General features: G+C 55.7%; 1 long non-coding RNA gene across 1 annotated transcript; it reads right to left on the bottom strand.

The window, feature by feature from the left end:
- Positions 1-6,418: 6,418 nt before the first annotated feature.
- On the bottom strand, positions 6,419-12,747 carry LOC116576259. The gene is made up of 4 exons (XR_004280089.1): positions 12,716-12,747; positions 8,596-8,721; positions 8,003-8,108; positions 6,419-7,133 (listed from the first exon to the last, which is right to left on the bottom strand). It is a non-coding gene; the product is annotated as an uncharacterized LOC116576259 (long non-coding RNA).
- Between the last annotated feature and the right edge of the window lie 469 nt (positions 12,748-13,216).

Raw genomic sequence — 13,216 nt, 5'->3', positions numbered from 1 at the left:
AGGGTGACCTCTCATGCTCAGGCACTGTGTCCCCAAGCCCTGAAGGAGGTGGCTAGGGGAGCAGATGGGGAGGTTGGCTCCGGGGTAAGGCCCCTGGCCCTCTGCCTTCCGTCACGGCCGCTCCGGGAGCCCCTTCATACCCATGGCCACCAACTCCACATCATCCCTCACAGAGAACCCTAAACAAAATCAAGTGCTGAGTGTGGGACCCAAATTGCAAGTCAATGGAATCTGAATTAAATATTGATTTCCCCCTTTTTCTTTCAGGGAAGCTTCTTTAGAGTAATCGGCTTGCCGGTTTTGTTCCTTACTTTTTAATTTTTCATCCTGGTCGTTAAACACTGTAGTGCCGAGAGACTAATGATCCTGCCAGGCGGAGCCCAGTCCTCCCCCCACCTCACCGTGCTCCCGACCCCCCTCCCTTCCCCTCTGGTAACTTTCCTCTGTGAGGACGGAATGTCGGGAAGTGGGAGATGTGGCTTCTAAAGCAGGGCTGTGAGCCATCAGCCCGCAGGGCTGGGACTGGGCAAAGGGCAGCCGCCCCCAGTGTCCCCTGGTGTGGGAGTCTCATCCCAGAGGGGAGGGCGGGGCTCCACCGGCAGACAAAACCTCACAGGGGCTTGACTTCACGGGGACCCAGGACGCTGCTCTTTTCACACCCCATTTCGGGAAGCCTTCCTTGCTCGGCTCCTCCTAAAACCGAGGGCTCCCCTCCCCCAGATATGGGCCCGCGGGTACCAAAGGAAGATATCTGGGAGGTACTAAGCTTTAAAAAGATTAGGATGTTTTCTCAACTGTCCCGGCTTCCCCATATAACAGAAAATGAAATATAAGAGAAATTAAGAGCAAGGAACTCCAAAGGAGTCCTGATTTTCCCATAAGGATGAGTAGGATATAGAGCGGGAAGTCACTTGGGTATCAGTTCGGTGCCCCTGCTTTGCCGGGGTTCCCGTAGGTGTCCGAGGTCTGGGGGTCATCACAGGACAGGTCCATGTCTGAGGTACGGCTGGAGTCCTGGCACTCTTTGCCTGGTGGCCTTTGGTCCTGGGGGCTCCTCTGACCACCCTGGGAGAACCTGTCAGTCCCAAGCCCCCGGTGACGTGGAGCCAGACCCCGCCCTCTTTCCCCACCGGGTGCCAGCAGCTTTCCAGAGCCTCCAAGTCTTTCCAGTCAGTCTCTGGGTCTGGCAGCTAAAAACGAAAAGAGCCAGGTCCCTATTCCCGGGGGACCTCGGCTGGAGGGGCGGCTGTTCCGGGATGAGCTTGTTAGCAGACAAATTTAATTAGTGCCCGGTTGCCAGGCTGACGGTCTTGCTTCTGGGGCGCCTCCCTCCCGGGCACCCCAGAGTTCTTTCTGACGGGGTCTGGGGGTCTCAAGGTGAAGGAGTGGACAATGGGAAGATGGAGGCTGGCCCAGGAGAATTCAGAGTCATCCCAGGGGAAGACTCCAGCCCTGTGTGCTTCTTCCGACCCTGCTTTCCTTCTTTTCTAGAACTTCCTCAGCCTCAGGAACGGGCCCAAATCTGGGTTTGAATGGCAGAGAACGCCAGTTAACAAGCCACTGAACGCTTGTTAAGACCTACTGTGTGCAGGAGCGTTAGGTAAGGTGAGGGGATATGGAGATAAAACAACACAGTGTGTGATCTTAAAGACACCTGGCTGGGGAGACAGACACAGAAGCGACTACAATGCTGTGTGCTAAGCACTTTGGCAGGCAGGTATGTCCACTAAAGCGCATAGGAGGGACACCTAAGCCCGGTGTGGGGTGGAGTGGGGTGCTGGCAGTCAGGGCTGATTCTGAGCTGATGGCTGCAAATAGGTTAGCCAAGCCAAAAAAAGTTGGGGGCTAAGGAAGGATGTTCCAAGAAGAAGAAAGAGCAAGGAGCCAAGGAAGGGGGGGCGCAGTGCATTTTCTGAAATGGGGTACTGGGGGCCGTGAGAGACGATGGAGCCATACCCTATCAGACCATGGAGGTAGGCTGTCTGAGTAGGCATCCATGCTCTGTGATCTTGAAAAGTCCATAAAGCGGGGCCGAGTGGGGCCAGCTTTAGGAGATGCGGGGAGATAAGGAGAAAACGAGCTGATCTGTACCTGGCTACGTATTTCCACTGATGCTATTACCGATGCCTTGAAGGACACTGCATGTTACTTTAACAGCTCTTGTCCTCAGTTTTCTCATCTGCAAAATGGGTTTTTTTTTTAAAGTATCCGGTTGTGAGCAGATGGAGGGACAGCCTTACAGACGCGGGCCCCTGGGCTCCTGCGGCGAGCACGAGCGTTGCTCGTTCCCTTCCCTTGAGCTGCCTTCTTGCTGCTGCACTTTGGGCTGAAACTCTTGAACATCAGTAGCAGCTGTTTGTTTTCCTTTCAGTTCAGGGTACATTTTGCTCTATACTCACCTTCCAAAAATAGATCTGACTCCAAGTTCAGCCCTCTTCCCACTAAAGCCCAGTTGCCACAACATATTTTTAGTCAAATAATGACGTATAGATTTTTGCCTAGCAAATGAGCAATGCGTTTAAAGAGAAATCCAGTGACAGTAAGAATACAGAGAAATGGGCCCATTTATACATTGCCGGTGCCATGTTTCAGAGATAATATATAAGCCGCTAAAATCCTGTAGGAGAGATAACTGACAATATGTAATACAACACAAAAATGTTTAAGTTATTCCGCCCCCCCCAGGAATTCTTGATTTTGATCATCAAACCCGAGGTAATAATCCTTAATACACACTAAAAAAAAAAAAAAAAAAAAAAAAGGCTGTTGCACAAATATATTTGTTGCTGTGTGACTGACACTAAGGAAATAATCTGTACCATTAATCCTAAAACAATAGTGAACTAAATTTTGATAGAGCCGTCTACCCAGATGTATGCGACTGTGAGCTACTTAGAGTAGTCAAATTCACGGAGACACGACTTAGCATGGGAGTTGCCAGGGACCATGGGGGAAGAGGGGAAAAGGGAGTTACTGTTTAATGGGGACAGGGTTTCAGTTTGGGAAGATGGAATGTTCTAGAGACGGATGGTGGTGACAGTCGCTCAACAATGTGAACGTGCTTCCTGCCATTGAACAGTACCCTTAGTAACGGTTCTCACAGTGCATTTTATGTTATGTATGTTTTTCACAATAAAAAAAAATGCACTGAAGAAGACGAAAAGGATATTTAAAGTTCTCTTTTCTAAAATCCAAATAGAACTTGTCAGGATTCTGGAATATGAGCCAGGTCCTGGGTAGATGAGGTGGGCCAGACCATTTTCAGTGAACCCCTCTGTGTTGGCCCGCCCTCCAGAAAACTCCTCCTGTGGGAGATGGCGGTTTCCAGCTCACTTAGGTCAAGGGTTTCGAGAGCAGGTGAGACACACGGAATGGGCAGACGTGAAATCATCAGGGAAGCACTGTGGGGAACTTCTGTGTTTGGAGTCATGGCCTCACAGCCATGAGGAGGGTAGAATCAGTGTTCGTGACCTCACCAGGGTGCGGGAGAAGGGACGAGAGGGCGCTCTCCCACACGCCAAGGCCTCACTTGCCAACGCTTGCTACAAAAACATTTTAGAACATCCCCAGACTCTGGGATGGGGGGTTAAATGCAAGAAAAGACGGGGAGGGTATGCTGAATATCATCGTTGGGAGGGACTGGGAGAGCGTGTGCAAACAGGAGCCCGGGGAGGCTTACTGCCTCAGACAGCTAAGGACACGAGCCGGGAACGGGGGCTGCAGAAGCCACACCAGAAAGGGGATTAAGTGCACAGACAGTAAAACCGGGTCTGGTTCAAGTCCTTCAGCTGCTACTTAAGGTTTGGTCGCCTTGGGCAAATTATTTAACCAGCTCAGTGACTCAGTTTCCACATCTGCGAAGTGGGGATAAGAATAACATCACCCTTGTGGGTTGTTATGAGGAAGAAATGAGTTTAGACGTGCAAAATGCTTGAAGTAATGTTTGGCATGTGGCAAGCACTATGCAAGCTTCTGTGACAGGTGATTCAATAAGTCACTGGCTTCACAGAACTCACAGAGAGAAAGATTTTTTTTTAAGATTTTATTTTATTTATTTGACAGAGAGAGACACAGCGAGAGAGGGAACACAAGCAGGGAGAGTGGGAGAGGGAGAAGCAGGCTCCCCGCTGAGCGGAGAGCCCCATGTGGGGCTTGATTCCAGGACCCTGAAATCGTGACCTGAGCTGAAGGCAGATGCTCAACGACTGAGCCACCCAGGTGCCCCAGAGAAAGAGGTTCTTGAAGCCCAAACCCCAGACTCAGACCTGTAGTGAAAGATGCAGGTGTTGGGGGCTACAGAGCCCACAGACGTGGGGAGCAGGGTGAAGCCAGGCTGCCCATTTCGGCTGGCAGCCCCCGCCTCTCGTGAGGGGCTGCAGACAACGGCTCGCCAAGAGCAGAGCGATGCAGAAGGGGATGGAGACGGATGAATATAATCACTGTGTCAGTCGCCTCACTCACTCCCCCGCCCAATCTTTCCCTTAATGGTGATGATTAGACTTATTAGAGGCTCAGCTGCCAATGGCTATCAAGTTTCCCCGCGGCAGCATTTTAAACTGAGATTTGCAGCTCATGTTGGTAACACAAGCCACTGAGGACCCCAGGACAGGTGCGGAGCTGAACGCTGGGACCTTTCCAGCCAGGCAGGCGAGGTCCCCAGGGTTCCGGAGTCATACAGAGCACTTAGCTCAGAAACATCCGGTCTCAGTCTGTTGGCAGCGAAGTGGGGGTTGGAAAGGGCAGGGACCCCACCCTGGGCTTATCTCCACAGAGGCTGATCAACAGTTTTTTCCAGCGGAGGCATGGTGGGCACTGGCTCTCCTGGATGAACCACCGTCCCCCCTCCCCTGGCCAAAGTGTCCGATCTTCCCTGCATCCCTCCGTGACCACCCAGCTGGCTCGCCCACCTCCCTCTGGTCGTGCAGAGCACTGAGCCAGATAGAGCTTGAGTGACTGCACGACCAGGAAGGAGCAGTGGTCATGGAGAGGTGGGCGTGGCCACGGCCCCCTGTCCTGGTCTCTGGGGTCAGGGGCGAGGGTGAGTGAATGAACATGTCGAAGCCCAACTCTGTGTTAGGCAGCGTGTTAGGAACTCTTCCTGCGATACTTTCTTCAGTCTTCACACGTCAGCCTTTCCAACAGCAGGCACATCACTAAACCCACTTTACAGAGGAAACTGAAGCTCTGAAAAATCAAAGTGACTCGCCCAAGGTCACTCAGCTAGGAAGGGGCAGAGCTGGGCTTGGACTCGGGTCTTATATTTTGTAGGTGTATGAAACCCCATTTCATAGACTGGTGGTGGCAGAATCTTCTAGATCTTTGTGGATGTCAGTCCTGCACGTCCCAACCTTGTTCTGTGCAGGCACTGAGGATCCTTGATGAGTTTTACATTCACCATGCACTTGAGCCCAGGAGAATGGAAACTGCCCCCGGTGAGGGCCACTGGCCTGGGTTCCGGGGTTGGGCTATAGCCCTGGGCCGCCGAGAAGAGCTCCTGGGCCTTGCCCTGGGCTTCAGCTCTGGCTCCTGGCTATGCCCTCCAGACACCCTTCTGCACTGGTGTGCTGTGGCTGAAGCCCTTGTCTCTTAATGCCTGGCTGGGGGACACTCGTGGTCCCAGGGTCCTGCTGCCAGCTGGTGACTGGCACTCTCCCCCACCCTCAGGATGCCGTCCTGTCTCCTGGCTGGGTTTGTGCAAACCAGGGCCTTGTGAATCTCTTGAAGCAAGTACAGAAGGGGGTGTAGCCAATAAAAGTCAAATAAAAATGCAATAAATCAAAAATATTAAACATTATGAAAATGGATTTCATATACCCACAAACAAATGGATGTATAATATGAACATTTTTCAGTTCCACTGAAAATATTAAGTGAATTAGGTGTTAACAATTAAAAATGATTGCAGGCTTTGTGCTTGGCGCCTGTGAATTCTGGGTCCTTCTGGGGGCCTGCCCAACACCTGGCATGTGCCCCAGGGTTCAGGACAGGCAATGTGTTGCTGAATGCTTGTACTGGAAACGTCACAGAAATCTGTTAGTGGGGATTTGTCCCTGTACAGACCCATGTCTTAGTGCTCCTTTGACGTGGGGACCCTCTACTTTCTGGGAAGATTGGAAAGAGGAGCGAACATGGAAGTCTCCAAGGCCTGTCTTCCAGCCCCGTGAGAGGGGTCCCTTTCTCTCTCTCTTTCTTTTTTTTCCTAAAGATTTTATTTATTTATTTGACAGAAAGAGACACAGCGGGAGAGGGAACACAAACGGGGGGGAGTGGGAGAGGGAGAAGCAGGCTCCCCGCTGAGCAGGGACCTCTATGCTGGGCTCTATCCCAGGACCCTGGGATCATGACCTGAGCTGATGCTTAACCCTATGGAGCCACCCAGGTGGCACCACCCTCCCCCACTGCCCAAATCCATCTCTCGTGCTGCACAGAGAGCCCCTGGCCTCCCCCTCCCTCCCCAGCTTCCCTTTCCTTTCCCCGATTCTGTCTTCTCTGAGAGTTGCCTCAGGGCTTGGGGCACTGCCAGGCCAGGCTGTCCTCGCAGAGCTCAGGCTGGGCGACCTGCAGGTGACTTCTGTACTTTGGACAGGGCTGCCCATATCCAGGGCAGGGCCAGAGCTGGGCTCCTACTCCAGGGGAGGCAGCTGTCGCCTTGGCCAGGTTTCTTGGCCCCCAACATCTCTTTCGGCCCCGGAGCCAGACCTGTTGTTACTATTATTTCAATTAGCTGGTGTCTCTTTCTCTGCCAACACCCCCCCACCAACCCCACTCCCACTATCTCAGAAAACGGCAGGTACCCTGGGCCCAGTTCCCCACTCAAGGGGCCTGGAGTGCTGGTTGTCCCCTGGTTCCCCCCAGGGTGCTGCTCCAGGCCCCTGCCGTCCAGGCCCAAACACCACAAGCTTGACCGGCTCACCAAACTTCACCCTGCTGTTGTCCCCTGATCTCCATCACTCCCTGCTTGAACGTCCAGAGGCAGCCCCGAAGCCCCGCATGACTGTGGGGAAGGTGCACTCCTCCCGGAGGGCCCATAAACTGGGGGGAGGCCAGCTGAGGGCTGAGGCTGGAGTCCTGCTGATTAGCTGCGGGTCACGTGGCAAACCACACCCTCCTTTTGAGCCTTGGATTTTTCTCATCTGTAAAATAGACAGAGCACCTGGTCAAAGGTCTGGACCGAAGGCGAAATTACGTGTTCAGTGTAGCCCGGCATCTGGCACTGGGTGGGGGGTGGGGGCTGAGGCGCCTCCACCCTGCTTCTCTGTTTCCCTTTCCTCCTCCTAGCTAATCTGTGTTCTTCTTTGCATCTGGCTGGGGCCGGGATGAAACAGGCCTGTGACTCGTCCAGCACCAGGGAGCCCAACACCGGCAGGAGCTGCTGTCCACTTTGGCCTCCCCTGTGGGGCCTGAGGCATTAAGCCTTCGTTCCCGCTCCTGAGAAATGATGTTTCTGGATCTCCATGGCCTCTATGGCTCCTGATGCATCCTGAGACTTGGCAAATGAGTCACAGCAAGCTGATCGCACAGACAGGGGAGCAGCCGGCGCTGTGATCTCCGTATGATATGAACATTAGAAACTTCTCCATGGAACCTGGGAATGCATGAGAGAGGCAGGCTGCTTTCGGTCCCTGCCCTCGATGGTTGCGATTCCCTTCCACACACCTGCTGCTCCTGGGCTATTTTAAATGACATCAGGGAGACGTCTCCTAGGAAAAGAGCCTTTCCGGGGAGGAGGACATGGCCCCACATCCCAGGAACTGTCCTGTGGTCTCTCAGAGGCCCCAGAGCAGCCCCTTGGTCACCCCGACTGCTGGCTGGGCTTAGCATCCGTCAGATGTCTCTTACAGCACGATTCACCATTGCTTCTGTTTGTCAAGCTCTGCGCGCCTAACCATGGCAAAACACCGGTGTGCGTGCAATATTTCACTCAGTCCTTGTAATAACGCGGAGTGGGAGGGCTTGCCCCATTTAGAGGTGACAAAGGTAAAACAAAAGAAAGATAACTTACATGTGGCAGGACTAAGATTCGAACCCACGTTCCTCTCTATGTGTTACCCAGACTGGGCGTCATCCCGGGATGATCCTCTAGGGGCAAGTTTTCTCCCTCTTTCTTCCTGCAGGTGAGAACAGGGCGAAGTATGTGTGAGTTGGGGTCCGCTGGGGGAGAGATGGCAGGACTCCTTCCTTCCCCCTCCTCCCACTTCCTCCTCCCCCTACCTCCCGCTGCCCTGGGCAGGGTGAAGGGAAACTGGCAAGGGGGGGGGTATAAACTCCCCTGAAGGGACCCCGAGAAGAGCCATCCCAGGGGCCTTGGGAGAGCTGTGGCCTCACTAGACGACTGTTCCCAGAACCCCGAGGCCCGGCAGGAGGTGGAGAAACCAGAGAATGAGGACTGCGTGGTCTTGATCCTCTCGCAGCCCATCTCCCTCCACTGACCCCGAGGAAGCTGCAGGACCAGGGAGCCCAGATGCTGCTGCCTTCAAGGGGGTCAGTCTTCCAGGCACAGGGCACAGAGCAGGACAGAGAGTCAAGGGGTGTGATGGAGGGAGTGATGGCGACTTGTCCATGCAGGGAGCTTCTGCAACTTTCTGAGAATCATACCCTGCTTGATGTTCCAAGAGAGGGGCTGGACGGGCAAGCAGTCCGTGCTGTTTGGCCTGTATTCAGGGCAGTGGCTTCACCTGGAATCAAGGATGCTGGACCCTGAGGGGAGTAACTGGGGTCTGCCTATTTAGAGAGGGGAGCCAGGTAGAGAGGCGGGTGGGTAGTCAGAGAGAAAATGATGGTCTACAGGAAACAGGAAGCGGGGAGAGGGACCAGCAAAGGCCAGCCCACCCAGGACGAGTGTCTGCATGCTTCCCACCTCGAGACACTCGCGCTGCCAGCAGTCACTCTCTCTCTGAATCTGTGTTATGTCCTGACTGCAAGGCCCGTCCCTGCTGTCATCACGGATGCTGCTGTCCCTGAGCCACCTGGCCCTTGAGAGCTGGCTTTCTAAGTGAGTGAGGAAGGGCCAAGCATTGCTGTTAGCATTGCTAACAGGTCTCCCTCTGTGGCCTTCAGAGTGTAAACTCCCTAGGAGGGGGTACGTGTTTGATTCATCAATATAACCCTCATACCTGGGAGTTAAGGGCCACAGGGCCTGGAGTGTCCACTGGAGAGAAGCTCTATAATCCTGACCGCCGAAAGCTCACCTTCAGAAAAGAGCTCAATGGCTTAATCCTGCTATCCTTTTCTGCCTATTGGGCAGGCAAGCCCAGGAAGGGCAGCTGCCTCCAGCCCCAAGACCTCCTTCCCCTAGGGTCTGGCCTCTTATCAATGAGCCACTGGAAAGGGTGGGTCCCTTGACTGTTTCTTTGTTCCCCTTCCCCCAGCAGCTGATGGGAAGTGGTGGTGGGGGGGGCGCACAGGGGCGATGGTACCCTGTGAGCATCCTTACTGGCCTGTGTCTGCCTGGATAGGATACTGTGCAGCCTGGAGGCCTGAAATGGCCCTCGAGGGCTGGGGAAAAGTGGGCTGCGGCCTTACCCCCCACACCTATGGACTGCCCAGTCTGCCAGGCAGCTCATACAGCAGCTTCCGGACAGATCTCTGCAGTTCTAATCTACCTGGGGCTCTGGAATGGAGTCCTGATTTTTCCTACTCCTACGAGATCTGTCTCTCCCTCCGCTAGCTGCTGGCCCATGTCTTTTATGCCTGAAGTTGTGGGGTTCAATGGAGCCTGAACATATGTGCCGGGAGAGCTGGGGGCTGGGCCCAGATCCGGGGCACTGGCACCGGGAACAGCCTCTGCTGCTGGGTGAGCCACTCCTCAAAGTACCCCTGTGGCTTTCCAAATCCATGTTCCAGAAAAAAGGGAAGAGATAATCTTTTGGACCTTCATCTCTCACCTTCCCCTGTCAGCTGTCCCCAACCTCCCTGTGTCATTTGTGTCATGGAACTTAGGACCTGGTTGGAGAGACAGACAGGCAAGGGTTGATGGCTGAGAGAAGGACCGCTCCCCCGCGGCCCCCTCTCCAGGCCCTGGGCATCTCTCTTGTTTCCGAGTTGCTCTGCCGTCATATTTCTCTCTCTGCTCAGCCCCACCGGCCTCTGTTGTCCGGAGCAGCCGTTGTCGGCTCATCCATCATCCTGGCTGTGGGGCTCCCGAGTCTGTCTCACAGGGAAACCTTCCTGCCCTAGGCCTCCAAGGAGACGGGCTCAGCTGTCAGAGGAGAGCCGGGTTTCGGAAGGGGTCAGAGCCCCGGGCCCTGCAGTATTGATCGAGTATGAATTATGGATGTCACATCCCACCCGGTCCCAGTGCTCCTGAGCCAGAAAGGGTGTCCCTGCCTCCTTCCTTCCCTGATTGGCCCCTTCTCCCTGGCATGGCTTTAGCACGCACTTCTTCTACACTAGGTGCCTTTCTTACTGATATTACTTGATCATTTTTTTTAATGAGTGGGGATTTTGTGCCGCCCCTGCCCGCTACAGCAAGAGCTCTCCAAGCAGGAGGATCTTGAGCTGACCATCCATCGGAGCCTGCCGAGAGGCCTGGGAGCCATCACTGTGACTGATGGTGGGTGGTGGAAGGAAGACCCCGGGGATGAGGAGAGAGGCAGCGGTGAGCCCGGACTGCTCGCGGGACGGCCAGGGCACCGCCACACTGGCTCCCAGGGAGGCCTGCCCTACTGTCTCCCTCCTTCTTCCCACCTGGCCTCTTCCTGCCCTACTGGGTCTCCTCTGCGGCCGCTGCTACTCGGCCACTCTGCTGTCCCTTCTGAGCGCGTGCCCACAGGGCCATCCCGGGCCAGTGCCTGGCCAGGAACGCCCAGAAGTTGGTCCCACGGTCACTCCCGGATGCCGATCGCCCCAGGGAGGAGAGTCCCACCCTTCATGGCAGACCGTTCCACACACAACTCACACTTTCCTACTACTTCCCACCCCATCAGCCTCCAAGCCGGCTCCCACCCTGCAATGGTCCCCCATCAAAACCGCTTTGCACTGAACTTCCCTGACACCAGCCAGGCCCTTCTGATCCCCGATCCCCGATCCCCGATCCCCGGTGCCAAGCCCCTTCTCCTGCCCCGGCTCAGCCCTGAGCACCTCCCGCTGCCCCAGCCGCGCCCAGCGCTGCACGCAGAGGCCAGTGGTCGGCGGAGCCCAGCCGCCGGCCTGGAAGCTTCCCGCCTGGCCGCCCTTCTCCCCTCGAGTGCCCCTCTCTGCCTCAGGTTTCCTCTCCAGCACCTTCCGCACCCCCCAGGCCTTCTTGGGTCTTTGTTGCCACCGGGGAATGGGGAGTGGCCGCCCCAACAGCTCAGGGCCACCTCGGCAGCGGTTACCCTTTGTGTTTTCACCTCTTATTCCCTGTACCCCCGCAGCCCCGCGACTTCCCGGTACCCCCGCAGCCCCGCGACAGGCTCCCTCCCCAGCGCCAGGGGCGGGGTGTCGCCGGCCCCTGCACAGAGATGACTCCGAATGACTGAAAGAGCGGAATGAAGGAGTGATGAATGAGTGATGGGTCTCGGGGAGCTGGGGGGCAACGGCTCACAGGCAAGGGGCAGGAGGACAGGACCCCAGGCAGGACAGAGGAGCAGCGGTGCAGGGAAGTGAGAAAATAGGGCCGGATTCAGTCACGGAGGTACTGAGGCTTTGAATAGACAAGACACCCTTCCCCGGCGGTCCGTGTCAGCACCTTCTCAAAGTGAGGAAAATAGGGCTCTTTTCCTTAAGCCGAAGCCTGACTTGAAACCTTCTCAGCTTCCCAGGAGGTGGCAGTGGCTCTGCTGGGTGGGGAGGAGGCAGGAGGAGAAGGTAAGGGGTGGGGGAGAGACACGGAGAAGGGCGGAGAGAGACTGGAGCGGGGGAGGAGGGACCAGAAAGCTCTGGTTCTGTGCACTGATTACTAATGTGGTGGAAAGCGCAGCGGGTTCTGCAGGGAAGCATTTATTGTGCATGAGAAAGCAGGCGGTGTGTTCGAGAAGCTCTCCCGGCTCCTGGGGGAGCTGGAGGGAAGGAGCCAGGAAGGAGAGGGCTGCCCGGGGTTTGGAGACTGTTCAGCCCTGAAGCAACAAGGTGAAAAGGACAGAGGGCCTGAAATCGTGGCTCTGCCAGCCTCTCCCCTGCCCTCACTCCCACCCACCCCTCTGTCCCCCCTCCCCCCTCCCCTGCTCCACCTTCCCCGTCTCCCCAGGCCCTCTCACAAGGAAACAGGGCTCTGTTGCTCTGGGGTGTGTGTGTGTGTGTGTGTGTGTGTGTGTGTGGATCATTCCCTCACTGAAGTCATAGACTCCTTCCTTGCGGGGGTGGTGTTTACGCGGTCACTGGGGCCCTTTCTCTGCCTTGCAGGGGGTGGGTCTGCATCCCGCCCAGTCCTGGCATAGAAAGATGGCCACTTATGGAAGCTTCTGGGAGTTCCTGTCCCTGAGGGAGGGGCAGTTCCTTGGAAGGGGGCTGGGTCTGAGAAGTGAGGGCACAAAGGCCCCTGTGACGCTGCTCCCTCCGCACTTGGGTGGGGGGGAACACCACAGTTGGGAGGCCACTGTTCCTGGGGTGTCATGGGGGGGCTGGTGGGCTCTGAGACTCAGTGGGTGGCCTCAACTCTAAGCCCTGACCTTCTCAGGGCCCTGTCAAGAAAACCAAAGGCCATGTGGGGTCTCAGATTCCCAGACCATTTGTACCTTGGGGATTATTGAAACCACCTCTGTCAAGGCCAGAGGAGAGAGACAGAGAAGCCACTTACCTGAGGCCACACAGCAGGGGAAGGTGCCAGTGAGGACACTTCTCACCTGGGTTCCGGTCTGCATGGCACCCAGCGCAGGGGCCTCTGCTCCCTGCTCCGTGTGCACCAGCCTCCAGCACCTCGGGCTCTCCTGCTGTCACCCCTCCCTCAGCCTGAGGTGTCTCCTTTTTTCCTCCACTTCCGTTCTGTTTCCACCCATTACCCTACAACCCCTTCTTCCTCCACCTTCGCTCCCTATTTCCACCCATTATCCTACCCAGGTCCTGGAGCCAAGCTGTGGCGTCTTCCTCCTTAAAACGTCCTACTGGCTCTGGTCACTGTCACCTTCCAGCTGTGAATCACGCTTCCTTCCCTCCTTCCTTACTTCGAGCATCGCGAACAGGGACACAAAGGGGTAAAAGGTGTTTGAGCTCCTTGGAGAAGGACCCATGTCTCTTCTGATGAAATCCCACAGAACCTTCACGCCTGGGGCCTTGCTGCCTCCCAACCCCACCTCCCAGC

Source organism: Mustela erminea, chromosome 17, assembly GCF_009829155.1.
Source record: "Mustela erminea isolate mMusErm1 chromosome 17, mMusErm1.Pri, whole genome shotgun sequence".
Classification (NCBI taxonomy): domain Eukaryota; kingdom Metazoa; phylum Chordata; class Mammalia; order Carnivora; family Mustelidae; genus Mustela; species Mustela erminea.
The sequence above is the reverse complement of the archived record's forward strand: the minus strand, read 5'-3'. Positions and strand labels throughout refer to the sequence as shown.